The sequence below is a fragment of the Microtus oregoni genome, unplaced genomic scaffold (assembly GCF_018167655.1).
Source record: "Microtus oregoni isolate MIOR12 unplaced genomic scaffold, Mior012 000146F_ref0000122, whole genome shotgun sequence".
In the NCBI taxonomy this organism is placed as follows: Eukaryota; Metazoa; Chordata; class Mammalia; order Rodentia; family Cricetidae; genus Microtus; species Microtus oregoni.
Window position 1 is genome coordinate 51,275 of NW_024544796.1, and position 16,707 is coordinate 67,981.

Here is a 16,707-nt window from a genome sequence, read left to right on the forward strand (position 1 = left end):
ACTCAAAAGTGAATATTTGGTTTAAAGCAAAGAATAACCAGGCTGCAATCTACAACCCCAGAGAAGCTAGTTAAAAAGAGGACACTAAGAAGGACTCACATGGAAGGCCCCATTAATGGGAAATAGTTAAGAGCTCCTGGGTAAACTGGGAATGGGAATAGAAGATAAGGGATGGGGGATAGGAACATGAGGTCTCCAGATAGCAGAGATGGGGGAGGGATAAAGGAGGGCAGCAAGGAAAGAGATATCTTGATATGGGGAGCCATTGTGGGGTTAGTGAAAAGCCAGGTACTAGGGAAATTCCCAGGAATCCACAAGGTTGGCCCCAGATAAGACTCCTAGCAATTGTGGAGAGGGTGCCTGAACTGGCCTTCCCCTATAATCAGATTAGTGATTAACCTAATTTTCATCATAGAACCTAAATCCAGTAACTGATGGAGGCAGATGCAGAGGGTTGAGCTCCTAGAGACCAGATGAAGAGAGGGAGAATCATATGAACAAAGATGATCAAAATCATGATTGGGAAAACCACAGAGAAAGCTGACCCGAGAAAGCGGGAGCTCAGGAACTCTGGACTGACAGCTGGGGATCCTGCATAGGACTGAAGTAAGCCCTCTGAATGTGGTGACAGTTATTTGGCTTGATCTGTTGTGTGGGGGAGGCGGGGGCTCTGGCAGTGGGACCAGGATTTATCCCAAGGAGGGATTTGGTCCTGCCTCAACTTGGTATACCAGACTTTGTTAACTCTCCAAGCCTTACCTCCTTTGAGGAGTGGGTGGGCGGTTGAATGTGGATAAGTGGGGGATGGGAGAAGTGGAGGGAGGGGGAACTAGAGCTAGTATGTAGAATAATTTTTTAAAAAAAAAAGAAAACACAGTAACTTTACTAGAAAGTTCAAAGAAAAGCAGGACAAGTAGAATGCATCAAGCATAATAAAAGACTATTACAACTTCCTTGGGTAGATACCACCATACACCATAGGCCACACATGCCAGAAGACAAGCTGGCAACTCTGGAAGACACCTTCTGCCCAACTGTAGGTCATGCCTTCCAGAAACTAACTCTGAACTCCAGCAGACAGGCCCTACCCAACCACAGGTCATGCCTGCCAGAAAACCAGGTAGGCTGCCTGCTCGTAGACCTCCTTCACTCTGTATGTGCCCCCTCCATCCTATTCTTAATCCACTCTCTCCTCATCTTTTCTGTGTCCCAGCCCTCGATATAGGCAAAACCCCCTGCTAAACAAGAGATCATGCCTGCCACCAAAAGTGGCAGCCCCCAACTTGGGTGGAGACCCCCTACTCAACCACAAGCTATACAGGCCAGAAAATCAGAGAAGAAACAGACACCAAGGGAAAAAACACCCATCCAATTAAGAAAAACCCAGAAATTGTCACCTAGATATATAAAAACCAAAAATCCAGAGGCCTAGACTCAAGCACGAAAACACAATCAACAACAGCCAAGGAAATATGTCACCACCAGAGGCCAGCTATCCTACTGAATATTTCACTAAGGCTAAAGGACAACGAAAAGACCTTTAAACCAACTTTTGAGTTAATATTGCAGACCACCATTGTTTTGGAATTTCCTCGTGGGATTTCTGGTGTCCCTTATGTATAATATCATATCATTGCAAATAAAATAAAATGAAAAAAATGGGGAAAAATATATCATATGATTGAAGACAAATGTTCTTTGTTTTATCAAACAATATTGGCAAGACATTCAGAGTTATTTTCTGTCACAGAAATAAGCAATACTGCAGAATATTTGCTATGGGCAAGTTCTTTTCTCCTAGATTATGAATATACTTTATTACATACCATCTTCTTCTGTGATTCGGGTCTGATCCTTTGTGTTACTTTTTGCTATTTCTTTTGTAATGACTGTAAAAATTTGTAATGTAATTAAGATTCATAACAAATATCCATCCCAAAGTAATACAATTATTTGACGACAATAAATATATATTTAGTTTTTACTAAGCTACGTTTTAGGGAATTTAATTTTAAATTCACAAAGAAAATGCTTCATGGATTATAACTGTAGACGATTTAGGACAGAAATGAAGACAAGGCATAGATTTATTTCTCACTTTACCTCAGCTCTTCTTTTGCAATTCTAGTGCTCAAATCAGCCTGGGACCAAGTGACACCAAGGGACAGGAGGATTGGTCCAAGTCCTCCTATACTAACCTTATTCTACAGCCCTCCAGTGCTCCAAAGAGTGGGTTTTAAAGGAAAGGGAATTAGAATTTTAGCAGAATTCATTACCCTGAAGTCTAAAATATAAATCAGTTATAAAAGGGCTTAGATAAATTCATGAATGAAAGGTCCATAGAGGAAAAAGGGAGACCAATGAGGAAAGATTACAATTTTAGACTTAAATTGGGAAGGGATTCTCAAGAGTGCATCTGCTCTGGCTGCTTACCTTCAGGTAGTTAAAAATAAACCTCTGCTTTCTGATGAGGCGACTGAAACTCAGAGTCGCTTGCCCAAAGTCCATAGCCAATCAAAATGCAAGAGACACAGAAATAACTACTCAAACTTAACAAGGAAATAGATATTCCATACACTGACAGATCCGTTTCTCAGCCGTATCCTGATGCTGGGCCAATTTCACTAATTATTTCATTCTCGGAGATGCGAATTTTATGTTTAACCCTTTTGAGGAATGTTCTCTATATTAATAGACCATGGCAGGCAAAATAACTAAAGAAATAGCTTCACAATTATCTCATTTTAACTAATTCTATTTAATCTATGATCTAAATTTTATTTCTCCTGCAGGATACCATTCTACTAAAAAATAGTAAGAGGTTTGTGTAATGAAAAGATCTTCATTTTTTTAACTTCAATACTTCTACAATCTAAGATCTAAATTCAATGTGGACAACAAACTCGAGTTTATGTGATGACCCTTTCAAATTGAATTTGTAAGAAGAAAAGTCCCTTAGCTGTACTTAAACATTGAGCATTATGTCTTATGTACATTCAATATGAATGTGCTTTGAATGTGCATTAGCATTCAAAAAAGGAACAGCTTTCAAAGGTAATGTAAAATTATCAAGTGGCATGGAGTTTGAGGATAATCATTCCAATTTAATGTAGGATGCCATTCAGGAGGAAGATCTTTCAGCTGGCTTCACTGAAATTGTATAGGGGTTATCATAATATCTCATTCCCTACATGCAAACATATTTAGTAAAATATTAAGTATATAAAGTAACAATGGAATATTATTAGTAAGACAATAACACCAAACCCTAAAGTAATTGCCCATATCTCCACTTATGAGAAGACACAAAACTAAGTGTATAAAGAGATGATCCTTAAAATATTATGATGAAAAAGTGAACACTGTTCCCTATATTTTTGCAAACTCATCTATATGCTTTTAGTATTGCATAAATGTTTCCCGCTGCTAAGTCACCTGTTGTGTAGTGTTGAGTCACTACTGAGGCATTATTTTTTTCAACCACCTTTTTTATAAACTTGGAATTTATTTTTACCCTCTCATTCATAAACATTATTTTGTACCTCTTCTCCAGGAACTACTCTCCAAGGAGACTACAAAGACATTTCATGCTGTATCTTGGTTACCAGTGTTTAATGTTGAGTCTTCATTGTATTTGTCAGTTTCTTAACTGCATTATATGATGTTCCATATCATAACCCCAAAGTATGTCCTGGGAAGAGGCCATTCATTCCTATAAAGACCTCAGGATGTCATACAACACAACACTCATTATAAAGTGAATATTGAAGTTGTGCATGAGTAATATATTTTTTCTTTCATACATCAATAAATTTTCTATATTATAAGTAGCAGCAAAACTATGTATTTCAGCTATTATTTTGCATAATCTAATTTAACAAAACCTAACAGCATGAAATATGTAGATGAATTCTGTGAATAAGGACCTCACTTAATAATCAAATGGTATTGAAAGAATTCCTTTCTTGGGCAAACTTAAAGAGCATCTACCTTCTTCATAAAGTCCCAATGACAAACCAAATTATGATTTCAACACAGTTCACTCTGAGAAACCAATGAATTTATTGTGCTCATTTGCAGGGCATATGTGAAGGGTTATCATCAGGAACAAGGGTAGTACCAAAGAAGTTGCACTAGAATGTCTTTACCCAGTGTGATTGAAGAGTTCCCCATATGTGCATAGACAGATCACTGCTGTGGGAGCACATTCTGTTCCTTCAGCCAATAGCCTTTAAGATACCAGCCCACTTGAGCATGGCCTCTGATAGTTTAAAGAGCTGTAGGAACAGTATGCCTGCTCTCTTGCTTCTAGCTCCTGTTCGGCTGTTAGACTCTGTTCCTGTTTGAGCTCAGAGGACAATTGTTTAAGACAGTGATCTGGAAGTTTCCCCCTTAAATAATCATTTTATTATCCTAACTCTACAGTTAATCTTATTGAAATATATATCATCTAGCACCTCTATAGACCCCAAAGTAATGGGCGATTAGGGCAGAACCTTATACAAATGGCTTTGAGGGTGGGTTTGACTCTCAGGAGTACATCCAATGACCTTCCATAACTCTTGTTCTATGAGGTAATGTCAAGGCTCAACAGGTACTGATCATGGTGCTCTCTTCCTAAACAGACACAACTGATCTATCCAAGACAGTAGCTGTTTTGCTTATAGGATAGTTACTTTCATTGTCTGGGATATTCCTTCTTTGATGTGGTCACTTAGGTCACTCAGTATTCTATAGGTAGATTATAAGTTGGTGAGATGGAATCAGTAGACATCATTCACATATCTTGCATTTTTTTTTTAACTGGGACTGAATACCAGAGTATGTAACATGAACAGCATATAGCAGTATGGTCTTGAGGTAGTGTAACTTTATGCATGGTGAGCCAAGATGAGGTTGCATTTCTCATTAACATTTAGATTCAAGGGGCTAGAAAAAGAGCTCAGTCAGTAAAGTACTTATTATGCAAGCCTGAGAGTCTGAGTTTGAGATCCAGGATTTTCACACACTTGTAATCCCAGTCCTAAAGAGGTAGGGAAAAGAGAAATCCTGGAGCTTGTTAGCAAGCCAGCCTGTCTGAATTGGTGATGCTTGGACAATGAGAGACACTCTCAAAAAACATGTGTACAGTACCTCACAAAGGACATCTGAGATTTACCTTTACCCTACCTACTTACCCCCGCCATACACAGTACTTGCATATACAAACACCCACAAAAGCACATACACTTACATTTATAAACATACACCCACACATATACCACACACAGCCTCAAAAGTCAGATAAATCCACTTCTAGCAAGTGCTATTGATTAACACTGTCAGCCCATTATATTCAAGGTGAAGTGACATAGACCTCATACGTGCTCATAAGAGGAACACACAAAAAATAGTTTAAAAAATATGAAGTCATTTTTCAAAAACATCCTATTATTCCCCATAACACTCTATTTAAATGAAGCTACTTTAAAAATAACCATTTATTGTATGGCATGTGTATTATGCTTTGTGTCAGAAATTCAGGTAAGTTACTCTGAATCATTGAATCATTTTCCTCCTCCCCCTGGCACCAAGTGGAGTTATTCAGTGATACTAAGGTAGTCCACATTATAAACTTGAAAGCATCTAAGACAGATTTGTTTTTGTTAAAAACTTTTTTTTTTTTTTTTTTTTTTTTTTTTTTTAGTGTTTGGAGAAAATTAGTCAGGCAGCCCGAGAACGGATGGCACAAGTTGTGAAAGTCCAGATGGTTCAGCGAGTCTTTCCAAAGCTCTGTGCATGAACCTTTAGCATTTTGTGCAGATTGAATTCACTGTCCCTACAAAGTATCTGCATTATAACTTTATACATGTTAGCCCCCTTTGTGCTGAATTCAATTTAAGCAAGATACTAGAGCACAGCGTACAAGCATTAAATATACATGGTTCCTATATACTCAAGGTCTGTGTATCAAACTAACACTGATATTTTGGGAAAAATCTCTAAGTGAAGGTGAAACATCTGTGATGAAGAAACTTGGGATCTGTGATAACTTTGTTATCATGCAAAACAAGTGCTTTGTGACATCTTCAAATGTTGTTATTCTAATAAATGGAGCAAACATGAAAACAGCTATAGTGCATTCTGTTGGAAAAACAACAACATTTTTCATTCTCTACATGTTCAGTTGCTCCCAGCACTGTCCACAAGCTCTATGCAACTGTACCATTAGGGTTAATGCAGAGAGGAAGGATATTGACATCCTAATCATAGCCAGGTAAAGATAAAAGCTCATAGACTAAGTTTCTTGGGCAAGGGTCTTTGTAATATGAAAGTCTAGGAAATAAGTAACAAGCTATCTTCCTCTCGATATTCAAGAGGAGAATGTAGTGCACAACTATTAAAAGGAGAATGGGAAAATAGTAGCCAGGTGCTTTCTCCACTAAAGTCTTATTTTACTCTCTTTTTCTAGGCTTCTCTCTTTGAACTTTTGGTTCTATCTGAACCATTCTTACTTTCATACAAAAATAAGTCTATAAACTGGGAATATTTCTCAGTGCCCATAAACACTTGCCATGTATACATGACAACATGAGTTTGTCTCTCCAGAACGATATAAACTAGGTGAGGTAGCATGCATCTATGTCCTTGGTGCTTGTAAGACAAGATGGAAGGAAATGACATTTCCCAAAAATTAGCCTGGTGTACCTACTGGAAAAGAACAAAGAGACTGTTTCAACCAAAGTAGAAATTGAGGACATACCCTTGAGGTTGTTTTCTGACCTCCATGTGTGTGGCATGTGCCCTCACTCAGACACATAAACACACACATAAACACACAGTTAACAATTCCAGATGAGCAGTTTTTTCAACATGTTTTGTTACCACAGAAGTTTGGTATCCATGCAACTCTTTCATTTTGACATATAAATGATTCTATAGATACGTATATATATATACATTTATGCATATATGTACATAAGTGGGGTACAATGAAATAATTAAATTAATGAATGTAATGTAATTAGTATGTTCAATATAACAAAAACATTGATTCCTTAATTGTTAATTTTCCCCAATACTGAGAACCTTTGAACTCTCCTCTTCCTTAATTTTGAATTTCTTTCCTTTTTGGTACAAAGTAATTGTTTTGCAATGTCAATAAACTTCTAATATACCTGTTATCTTTTCTGTTGTACAAAAGTCACATACACAAATAGCTTCAAGATAAACCTCTATGTAAGTTGAACTATATGTGAAGCTGGATGCATGGGAGGCCTTTCTTTTTCTGAAAAATTCTAGGAAACATCATCTGGTTAAAGTGTTAATAGAAGGTTGTATTTCCACACATTTGGCTGTTGTTTTATTGCACCCACACCATATCTCTTGAATTTACTCCTTGTCTTGAAAGCGTCTCTCACTAGAAGAATCTTCACACACTGACTTGGAAATAAACGTATTTTTCTTTAGGTCTACTAAGTTTTAGTACTTTTATATTTCCTCTGGATTTTTCTTGAGAATTGAATAGTTCTTTGTTCAACTCATGAAAGTGCATGACATGCAGCTACAAAAGCCAACTGAAACCTTGACAATTCTTCTTAGAATTTTTTTGTAGCTTGATCCATCAGTATATATCTCCATGGTGATTTTAGGAAACTCTGCCCCTTCATCCAAAATTTTTCCTTCCTCTAGTTTGCAATAATACTTTTCTTTCTGACACACAGCAGAAGATCCCATGAGATCCACAAGGATTTTCGAGCTTCTGTCTAAGGCCTAGCTTCAAATTCATGCAAGATGTTTTTGTTTGCATGACAGTGCACCACGATTAATTGGTAAAATTCCCTCTGGTTACTAATTCTACACAACAAATTATACAAATTAAGTTATTTTTTTGAATAACCATTTTGATGTATCTCACATATCCTCTATATTGGAAATTCAGAAAATTTTAAATAATTTTGGCATCAACTGGAGTTATACAGTGATAGTTACCTAGATAACATGATGATCTTGAAAGATATTAGACAGCTTCACTGATTCATTTTTGTTCTTGGTTGGTATTGCTGGAAGTCTCGGTTCATGTATTATCTTCAGCTAGTTTAACAGTTGCCGAACTTCCTAAAAAGCAGATGTCTTCCCCCAGTATATTCCAAAAGAAACAGATGTGAGGTTTCAAGACAAGGTACAGTGGGACTCATCTATAATTATAGTACTTGGGACACTAAAGATGAAGATTCACAAGTTCTAGGACCACCTCATCCACAAAAAAAAATCACAAAAATATAATAATTCTACCTAAGCGATCAAACAGCACACCATTTACCACTTGCTGTTTCTCAAAGCAGTCACATGTTGACTTAGTTATTATGTGAATGATGCTATATCCCTTCTTTCGATTTGAAGAATGGTGAAAACTCTGGCTAAATCTCTGAATGATCCATGGGCTATAATCCATTTCAGCTTTAACAACAAAATAGTATATTTTTCATTGGACTCCAGACTATGAGAACAAGTGGGTCTCTGGTTCTTGTGCCTGCCACTGGGATTCTTTCCTCTTATTGGGCTGTCATGTTCAACTTCGATATGATAGTTTTTGCTTCATCTTAGTATATTTCATTTTATCATTTTTGGTTGTATATCACTTAGAAGCCTATTCTGAGACACAGAAAGGGAGTAAATCTGATGGGAGGGGACATGGAAGGAACTTGGAGGAGTAGAAAACAGGAAAAACTATAATCAGTACATATTGTATAGGAAAATAATATATTTTCAATAAAAGGGAAAAAAGAAAAAATAATTGCAATAATAATAATAGCCTACACTGAAGATCTCTCATGTTCCAGGTACTAGTCTCTATATATTTTTTCTTTTCTCTTTTTTTGTTTAAAGACATGTTTCTCTATGTAGCCCTGGCTGTCCTAGAACTCACTTTGTAAATAAGGCTGGCCGTGAAATCATGGAGATCCTCCTGTTTCTGCCTCCCATGTGCTGGCTTAAAGACATGCAGCACCACTGCCTGGCTAGGCCGTGTATTTTATATTCCATGCCTGGTTTAATCTACGTGAAAACTCTATAATGTAGAAATGATAGCCATCTTCACTGTAGAGGAGGAAAACAAAGGACAAATAAGTTGACTACTGCCTGAGATTCCACTACTTACCAGTAACAATAAACAGGCAGGCTTAGACAGATCAATCTACACAGCCAATACTTTGCTTCATATAATTTTACACCAGAAGAGATAATTTATTTATGATGTTCTTATGAATTAAATTAAAATATAAATTTATCAGGGGATAAGATTTAATAATATTTTCTTATAACCAAAGCAATTTTCTTTCATTGTAACAAGAAAGTGAAGACAAGGAGAAAATAAATCAACCCATAAGAAATATAAGTAATAGAAGAAATGATCATTTTGCATGCTTCACTATAACAGGGCAAGAAAGGAATATAGAGATGTTTATATTATCAGTATTTTTATTTCTTATGCTTTCAAAAAGAAAAATATTAATAAATAATAATTTTAGTAATTATAAATAATTAATTTCTGATGTCCTTATGATGATAAATGATAAAATTCTTAGCTTCTTAATACATTGGATAAAAATAAACTAATAGAGAAAGTGTCACTTTAAATGGTTTATCATATATCTAGCCAACAAAATTCATTTAATTGAATTATTTCCACATATAAATGATTATTTTACTAAAATAAATTCATCAAAGAAGAATATGGACAAAGAATCTGTTCATTTCAAAACTTATATAGAGTGTTAAGTACTGTATAACATTAACTCTTTGTTTTTCTCTCTTTCTGTGTGAGAAAAAGAAAGAGAAAAAGAGTGGGATATATATAGAGGGGGGGGGCATGAGATGAAGAGAGAGCTTGCTTAAAGTTTACTGTTTTATCTTTTGAAGGACTCAAAATACTCATATGTGATGTTGTTTCAAGTTAGCTACCTGCAATGCTGGCCTCTGACTCTCATGAAGTTTCCCCATGGGAGATGGTGCAAGCCCAGCAGAAAAGAAACCTTAATAAAATAAAACCCCAAAGCTATAGAGCTATGGGTCCAGATATACCAGCTTGTCCTAAAATAATTGGCTCATTAACTAGCCAACTTGGTTTAGTCCTGATATCAAAGACAAATAGGAGAATAGGCTTGGGCTTGCATACTCTCCTGACATACCAATTATTCTCTGGATGCAATGCAATGAGTACAGCATACTTTGATATTATGAAAACTTGAACTGGGCTTTTGGCCTGAAGCTATGATCTAGGCACACACAGACAGTGGGAAAGAGATATGATATGATCAAGAGAAGTGGCTATGTGTGGACAGCATGGAAAAGGGAGAACAGCAAGAGGTTATTAAACACAGGACAATGGTTTGTCTCCTCTCTTTATATCTGTGTAATTTTGGAGTTCATTTGAGTGGGTTTTGAAAGGCAAGGTCATTGGTGATAGAAACTGGCACAAATTCTATGCGTAGGAAGATGGCTGCCATGAAGGAACTCACCTCTGTCACTAGGCAACATCTACAAACCCATCTCCTACGGCTACTGGCCCCATTACTTGGTCTCCAAAAAATGACCTGGGAAAAAGGTCAGCTGGGTAATTGCCCTGCTTTGCACTTATAATACATGCTTAAATGTAAATGAAATGAATTGGTTAAATATGAATTATTCTTACTCCAACCAAGGAAGACAACGGGTTCAGGTGATAACTAATAAACAAGGAAACCTAAAGCTTCATCTCTCCTTGTTTGCAGATGTATCTAGTGTCACAAAACCAGTAACTGTGGCAGGGCAGGTGGGAAAGAGCAAGAGGACTTTAAGCTGTACTTCCTGCCCTGCTTTCACCACACTATGCAGGCACTGCAACCAAACTGATACTTAGAGTCAAGGGAACTTTCAAGTGACCATTCAAAAAACAGGAAATTGATTTCTTGTGTTCTATTTTAGAGACTTTTCTCTTTCTCTTATCACTAATATTTTGACATGCAAATTTGACCTGAAAATTTCAAGTCAAATTTTCTCTCTTTAGCATTCCCTTGAACATGCAAGAAATTTCAGTCAACTTTAATTACAGTCATGTCATTTCTATTTTGCATGTTAATTTATACATTTTTAGTTGAATTTCAATTAATATAAATGGTAAAACATAAATTTGGAATCAGGTAAAACCGAGTAGAGATTCTAGTTAAATGCAATATGATTTTTCAATTACAAATAATGCAGTAGATATTTCTTAGAACTGCATGAATTGAAATAGAAATATATACAATGAATTATGAGAGAAAACATAGATAAGACAATAGTATGAACAGTACGTAACAGTGAGTGTTATGCATTTATCAAGAAAATGTCCTTAAGAATAGATACCAAATTTTATAATTGAATGAGCAACCAATTAGGTTGAGGTCTGAAGAATAACCTAATTACCTTAGAAGTGAGTACCATCACTTCAAAATACTAGGATTAATATTCTCATCTCATAGATCTTAATATTCAGGGAGGAAATTTCAGGACAATGATTTCGGACAGTAACTCTTTGAGTGGAAGTCATATAGTAGTAGGATATTTTTATTTTTGCATGCTTAATTTATATATTTTGGAGATAGGAAAGCCTTAATTTTACTTGTCTATTCTGGGTTAATTCTAAAATTATTAAAAATTACCAGTTCCATTTTTATTATAGAAATCTGTCTTATTCTATTTTTTTGTACATCACAGATTTCCCTATGTATCCCAAGAGATACTGGAATCTCTCAGCAGAACAGTGACATTTCCAGTAGGCATTTTGCTCCTGGTTTTATAAGCAGTCCCCAAGGCAGATTGTTTGTCTCACTCGAAACTACAGCCAAAGCTGACTTCTACATTAATACAGAGAATAATGGAGTTTTCCATGGCCTGTCTCTCTGCCTATGTTTTTCCCAATCTCTCTCTAACTCGATCTGTCTCTTTTAGTTTGACTCTGGTGGTTTTTCTCTTTTTTTCTTTTTCTTCTTTTTATTGGTCTGTGACTCTGCAGTGGTGCTTAACCCCGCCCCCCATTGTTTCTGTTCTTTTCCCAAAGCTCATTGCCTTGCACTGTGTCCCAAAGGATCTAAGGGTATTTTTAGAAGTCAAGTCACTGAGAAATTGAACTCCGATACTATAAAGGGACTGACTGATTTCATTCCTTCACCTTAGTGTTCACAGTGCCATCAGTTTCTCTTCTCTGGAGCCCTGTTTGCATACAGTGGGAAAGCCTGGATAGTATATTGCTACCATGTGTCTTTAGCTATTTCACAACTGAAGCCCCCGCCATTCTTATACAAACTGTAAGTTCAGCTTAGATTCAGCATGTGACAGTTCAATATCAACAACTCTTTATATCATCAAAATGGATATTCACAGATGTGACATCATCAACATAAATAGACACTATCCTCCATCCAGATAAAAGGTCTTAGCCTCTACAAAGGTCAGAAAAGTCCATCTCTAAAGGCAGAAACATTACAGTGCCCTTTAAAGAACTCCTCTGAACAAATGTCCCACATCTGTTTGTTTTACAAAGAAAGAATGCTTGCAGAAACAACCTTCTAGTATGATAAGAGCATTAGTCTTGGGTTTGAAACAATGTCATAAAAAGAATGAAATTCCATATAAAAAGCAACCGAAAAACTATACCTTTTAAAAGTTTCTTTTTAAGAAAACTGTGTTTAAGCAAACAAATGATTTTTAATGATGATAATGAAGGCAAACAGATCACTTGAAAAGTTAAAATGGTTAACAATAGTAACCACCACCCACCAACATCACATCTGTCTACCCAGATTCATGTAAGAAAAAAGGGTAAAAATGTGTATGGTATTATATATTCAAAGAAGTGTAACACAATATGATTTCTTGCTATTCAAATTTAAATCTACATATACCTAAGTGCCTATTTTGTGCCAGACTATGTGTTAGACTTTTTTCAGCTGCCATCTCGCTCACCATAGTTGCTCCAAGGCACAGCTAAAGTAACAATTTCTTTTGGAGATAAAGACACTTAGGCTCAGAGAAGTTAAGCAGTTTGCTCAGCATCACACATCTAATAAAAAAGATAAACCAACATATGATTTTGAAGACAAAAGCAACAGTTGTATCTCTGTTACAAATAGGTAGAAAGAAAACTGTGGATGGGAAAAAAATGTGTGCCAATTCCTTCCTTCCTCCTGCTTCTATTCCTTCCAGAAATCACAATTCAATTGCCAATCTCCTAATTCCTTTCTCTTTCTAGCATCCTTGGTCTTCTTATATTTACTCTTCAATGCAGAATAACTCACCCAGCTCTAATCATCTCCTAGTATCCATGTGCCTTTGAGATTACATTTCACAGAGACTTTGGGAAGACTGCATAGCAAACAACATGTCCTATTCTCAATTCTATTCTAGTCACTATGAACCCAATGAGCTTAAATGGAATTAATTTTTTTCAGTGAAATAAACCTCATTTTCAGAGGCATGCTTATTCTGTTTCATCTAAGGTTATCTTTCCAGTAACCTTGACTCCTACCAAAAAAAAAAAGATAGATAAAAATAATTTCCTACTCCTGCAGCAAGATTTCAAAGGTTTAAGAGAAATAAAGTGTAAGTTATTCTCTTGTTTAAAAGATAAACCATCCTCACTAGTTCTTTGAGTACCTTACATTCCTCAAAAGCCAGTCAAAATGTATATCCTTTAATAAGCAGCCAATATTAACTTATAACAATCCTGACAACTCATCTTCACCCCTTCAGGATCCAGCATTAACAACATTTCTTTGGCCTTTACTATGCTTAATTTTAGAGCTGGCCTCAAGTTGTTTTATTTCAAGGTGTTACCTAGATTGTCCACTGACCCTTAACTGAAGATAAAGATCCTATACAATGAAACTATTACTGAACTTGATACCTAGACGAGGACTCCTTTGGCTTCTAACAAACCAAGGGCTCTTCTGTGATTCAATTTGGTCATATGATAAAGAACTTGATGTTTACCCTTATCTTCCCAATTTTTTTTTCAATTTGTGAAAAAAAATAACTTTTATAAAAACTATGTCATACTTTCCCTTTAGGGTTATCAGCCAAAGGTTGACTCTAGATTGACAGCAAGGGAACCTGAATAGGCTCAAACTAGATCCTCTGAATATGGGTGACAATTGTGTGTCAGGGATAGTATGTGAGGCCACTGGCAGTAGGACCAGGATTTATCCCTAGTGCTTGAATTGGATTTTGGAGCCCATTCTCTTGAAAGAGATACCTTGCTCAGCCTAAATATAGGGGGAGAGCCTTGGTCCTGCGTCAAAGAGATGGGCCAAACTTTGTTGACTACCCATGGGAAGCCTTTTCCTCTCTGAGGAGTGGTTGGGAGATAGGGTAGATAGAAAATGAAAGGAGCGGGAGGCAAGAAAAAAGAAACTGGGATTGGTATGTAAAATGAGAAAAGATTGTTTTAAAAATTAAATAAATAACTAAAAAATACAGTTTTGATAAAATATACATTATATGATGTGGGATTCTCCTCTGTTTGCTGTGAATGTCATTGGTTAATAAAGGACTGTTTTGGACCTATAGCAGGGCAGAACTTAGCTAGGCAGGGAAAACTAAACTGATACTGGGAGAAAGGAAGCAGAGTTAGAGAGAAGCCATGTAGGCCCCACCTGAGACAGATGCTGGAACATTACCTCGTAAGCCACAGCCTTATGGTGATATACAGATTAATGAAGATGGGTTAAATTAATATGTAAGAGTTAACAAATAAGAAGGTAAAATGAATGAGCCAAGCAGTGATTTAAATAATATAGTTTCTGTGTGGTTATTTCAGGGCTAAGTAGCTGGGAACTAACAAGAAGCCTCCCTACAACAAACTAGCACCAATGTGACCAACTAAAATCCACTTAAAACCTGAGAGAGTTTGGGAAAGAATTCTAGTCAAACAAAAAATCAAAATAAAAAATACAGAGTTAAGTGCAGCTCAGTACTGTGGCTCCATTGAGAGAGGTTTTCCTGATTCAACACTAGAAAAAAAAAAAGGCATGCTGGCTTTCTGGGCTATGCTGCCACGATGACATCTGGCTCTTTCAGGAGACCTAGCATTTAAATGTTTTTTTGTGAGCAAAGTGCTACAACTTGTTTAATGGCAACATAGACCCCCTGTGTGCCTGAAAATGCTGCAATGTGCATGGCTCTGAGAAGCAGCAAATATGTCTCTACCATGTTGGACTAGGCTGAGCAAGCAGGCAGAGCTGTATTTGACTTACAATGCTGCAGCTTAGGTTTTTGAGAAGTACTTAACATTTTAAGAAGTGCTCCTTAACAGTAAAGAATTACAGATATACAATAGGAGAGATTCAGACATAGAAGATGTTTAAGTAGGACACAGTATTGAATAAACGTACATAGGCTTGGGAGAGATAAGAAAATGAATATAGAGAGTTATAAAAAGAAGCAAATGGCCAGATGGATGGAGATAGAGACAGAGACCCACATTGGAGCGCCGGACTGAGCTCCCAAGGTCCAAATGAGGAGCAGAAGGAGGGAGAACATGAGCAAGGAAGTCAGGACCGGGAGGGGTGCACCCACCCACTGTGACAATGGGGCTGATCTATTGGGAGCTCACCAAGTCCAGCTGGACTGGGACTGAATAAGCATGGGATAAAACCAGACTCTCTGAACATGGCGGACAATGAAGGCTGATGAGAAGCCAAGAACAATGGCACTAGGTTTAGATCCTACTGCATGAACTGGATTTGTGGGAGCCTAGCCTGTTTGGATGCTCACCTTCCTGGACATGGATGGAGGGGGGAGGACCTTGGACTTCCCACAGGGCAGGGAATCCGGACTGCTCTTCAGACTGGAGAGGGAGGGGGAATGGAGTGGGGGGAGTGGGAGAGAAGCGGGGAGAGGGGAAGAGGAGCGGGGAGAGGGGGAGAGGAGCGGGGGGAGGGGGAGATGAGCGGGGGAGGGGGAGAGAAGTTTGGGGAGGGGGAGGGGGAAGGAAATGGGAGGCGGGGAGGAGGCAGAAATTTTTTTCAACAAAAAAAATAAATAAATAAAATAAAGAAGCAAATGGTTTTAAAAAACATAAAGTCTTTAAAGAAAAAGAGGACAGGCAGTCATAGATTAAGGGAGTAAAGATAATAAAACAAATATTAAAAAGTAATAGAATAAAAAATAATGTCACATAAAGATGGAGAATATACCAAGAGACTGAATTTTGTATATTATTGTGTTTTCTTTTATTTTTTTTTCACTGTGAAGGAGCTAAATACAGAGACATTTCATTGTATGAGCTGCTAAGCTAAACCAACATATTATATTTTAAAGGTTTCTTGACTTCAGAATTTAAGTCTAAGAATATGTTGCTTTGAAAAAGAGATTCTGCTTTTGGTTTCCACAGAAGGTAAGAACCTGTGGATTCTTTCTAGACTAATGTGGTTTGATGGACCAAGTGCCCCTAAAAGTTGACCTTGAACATTCCTCAAAAATTACTTTGTCCAATAAACAGCAGGCAATTTGGAGAGAACTGTACCCATATTTCCAAATATTGTTTATAAATATTTATTTACATTTAAAGGGGGATATCCTATAGAGATGGATACTTTGCATTGGTATGGATCTTGCTCTATTGACAGTTCATTTAAAATGCAATGTATAATTAAGAAATATAGATTAATAAGCAATCATCTATAATAACCAAGCTTGTAGTCATGTTAT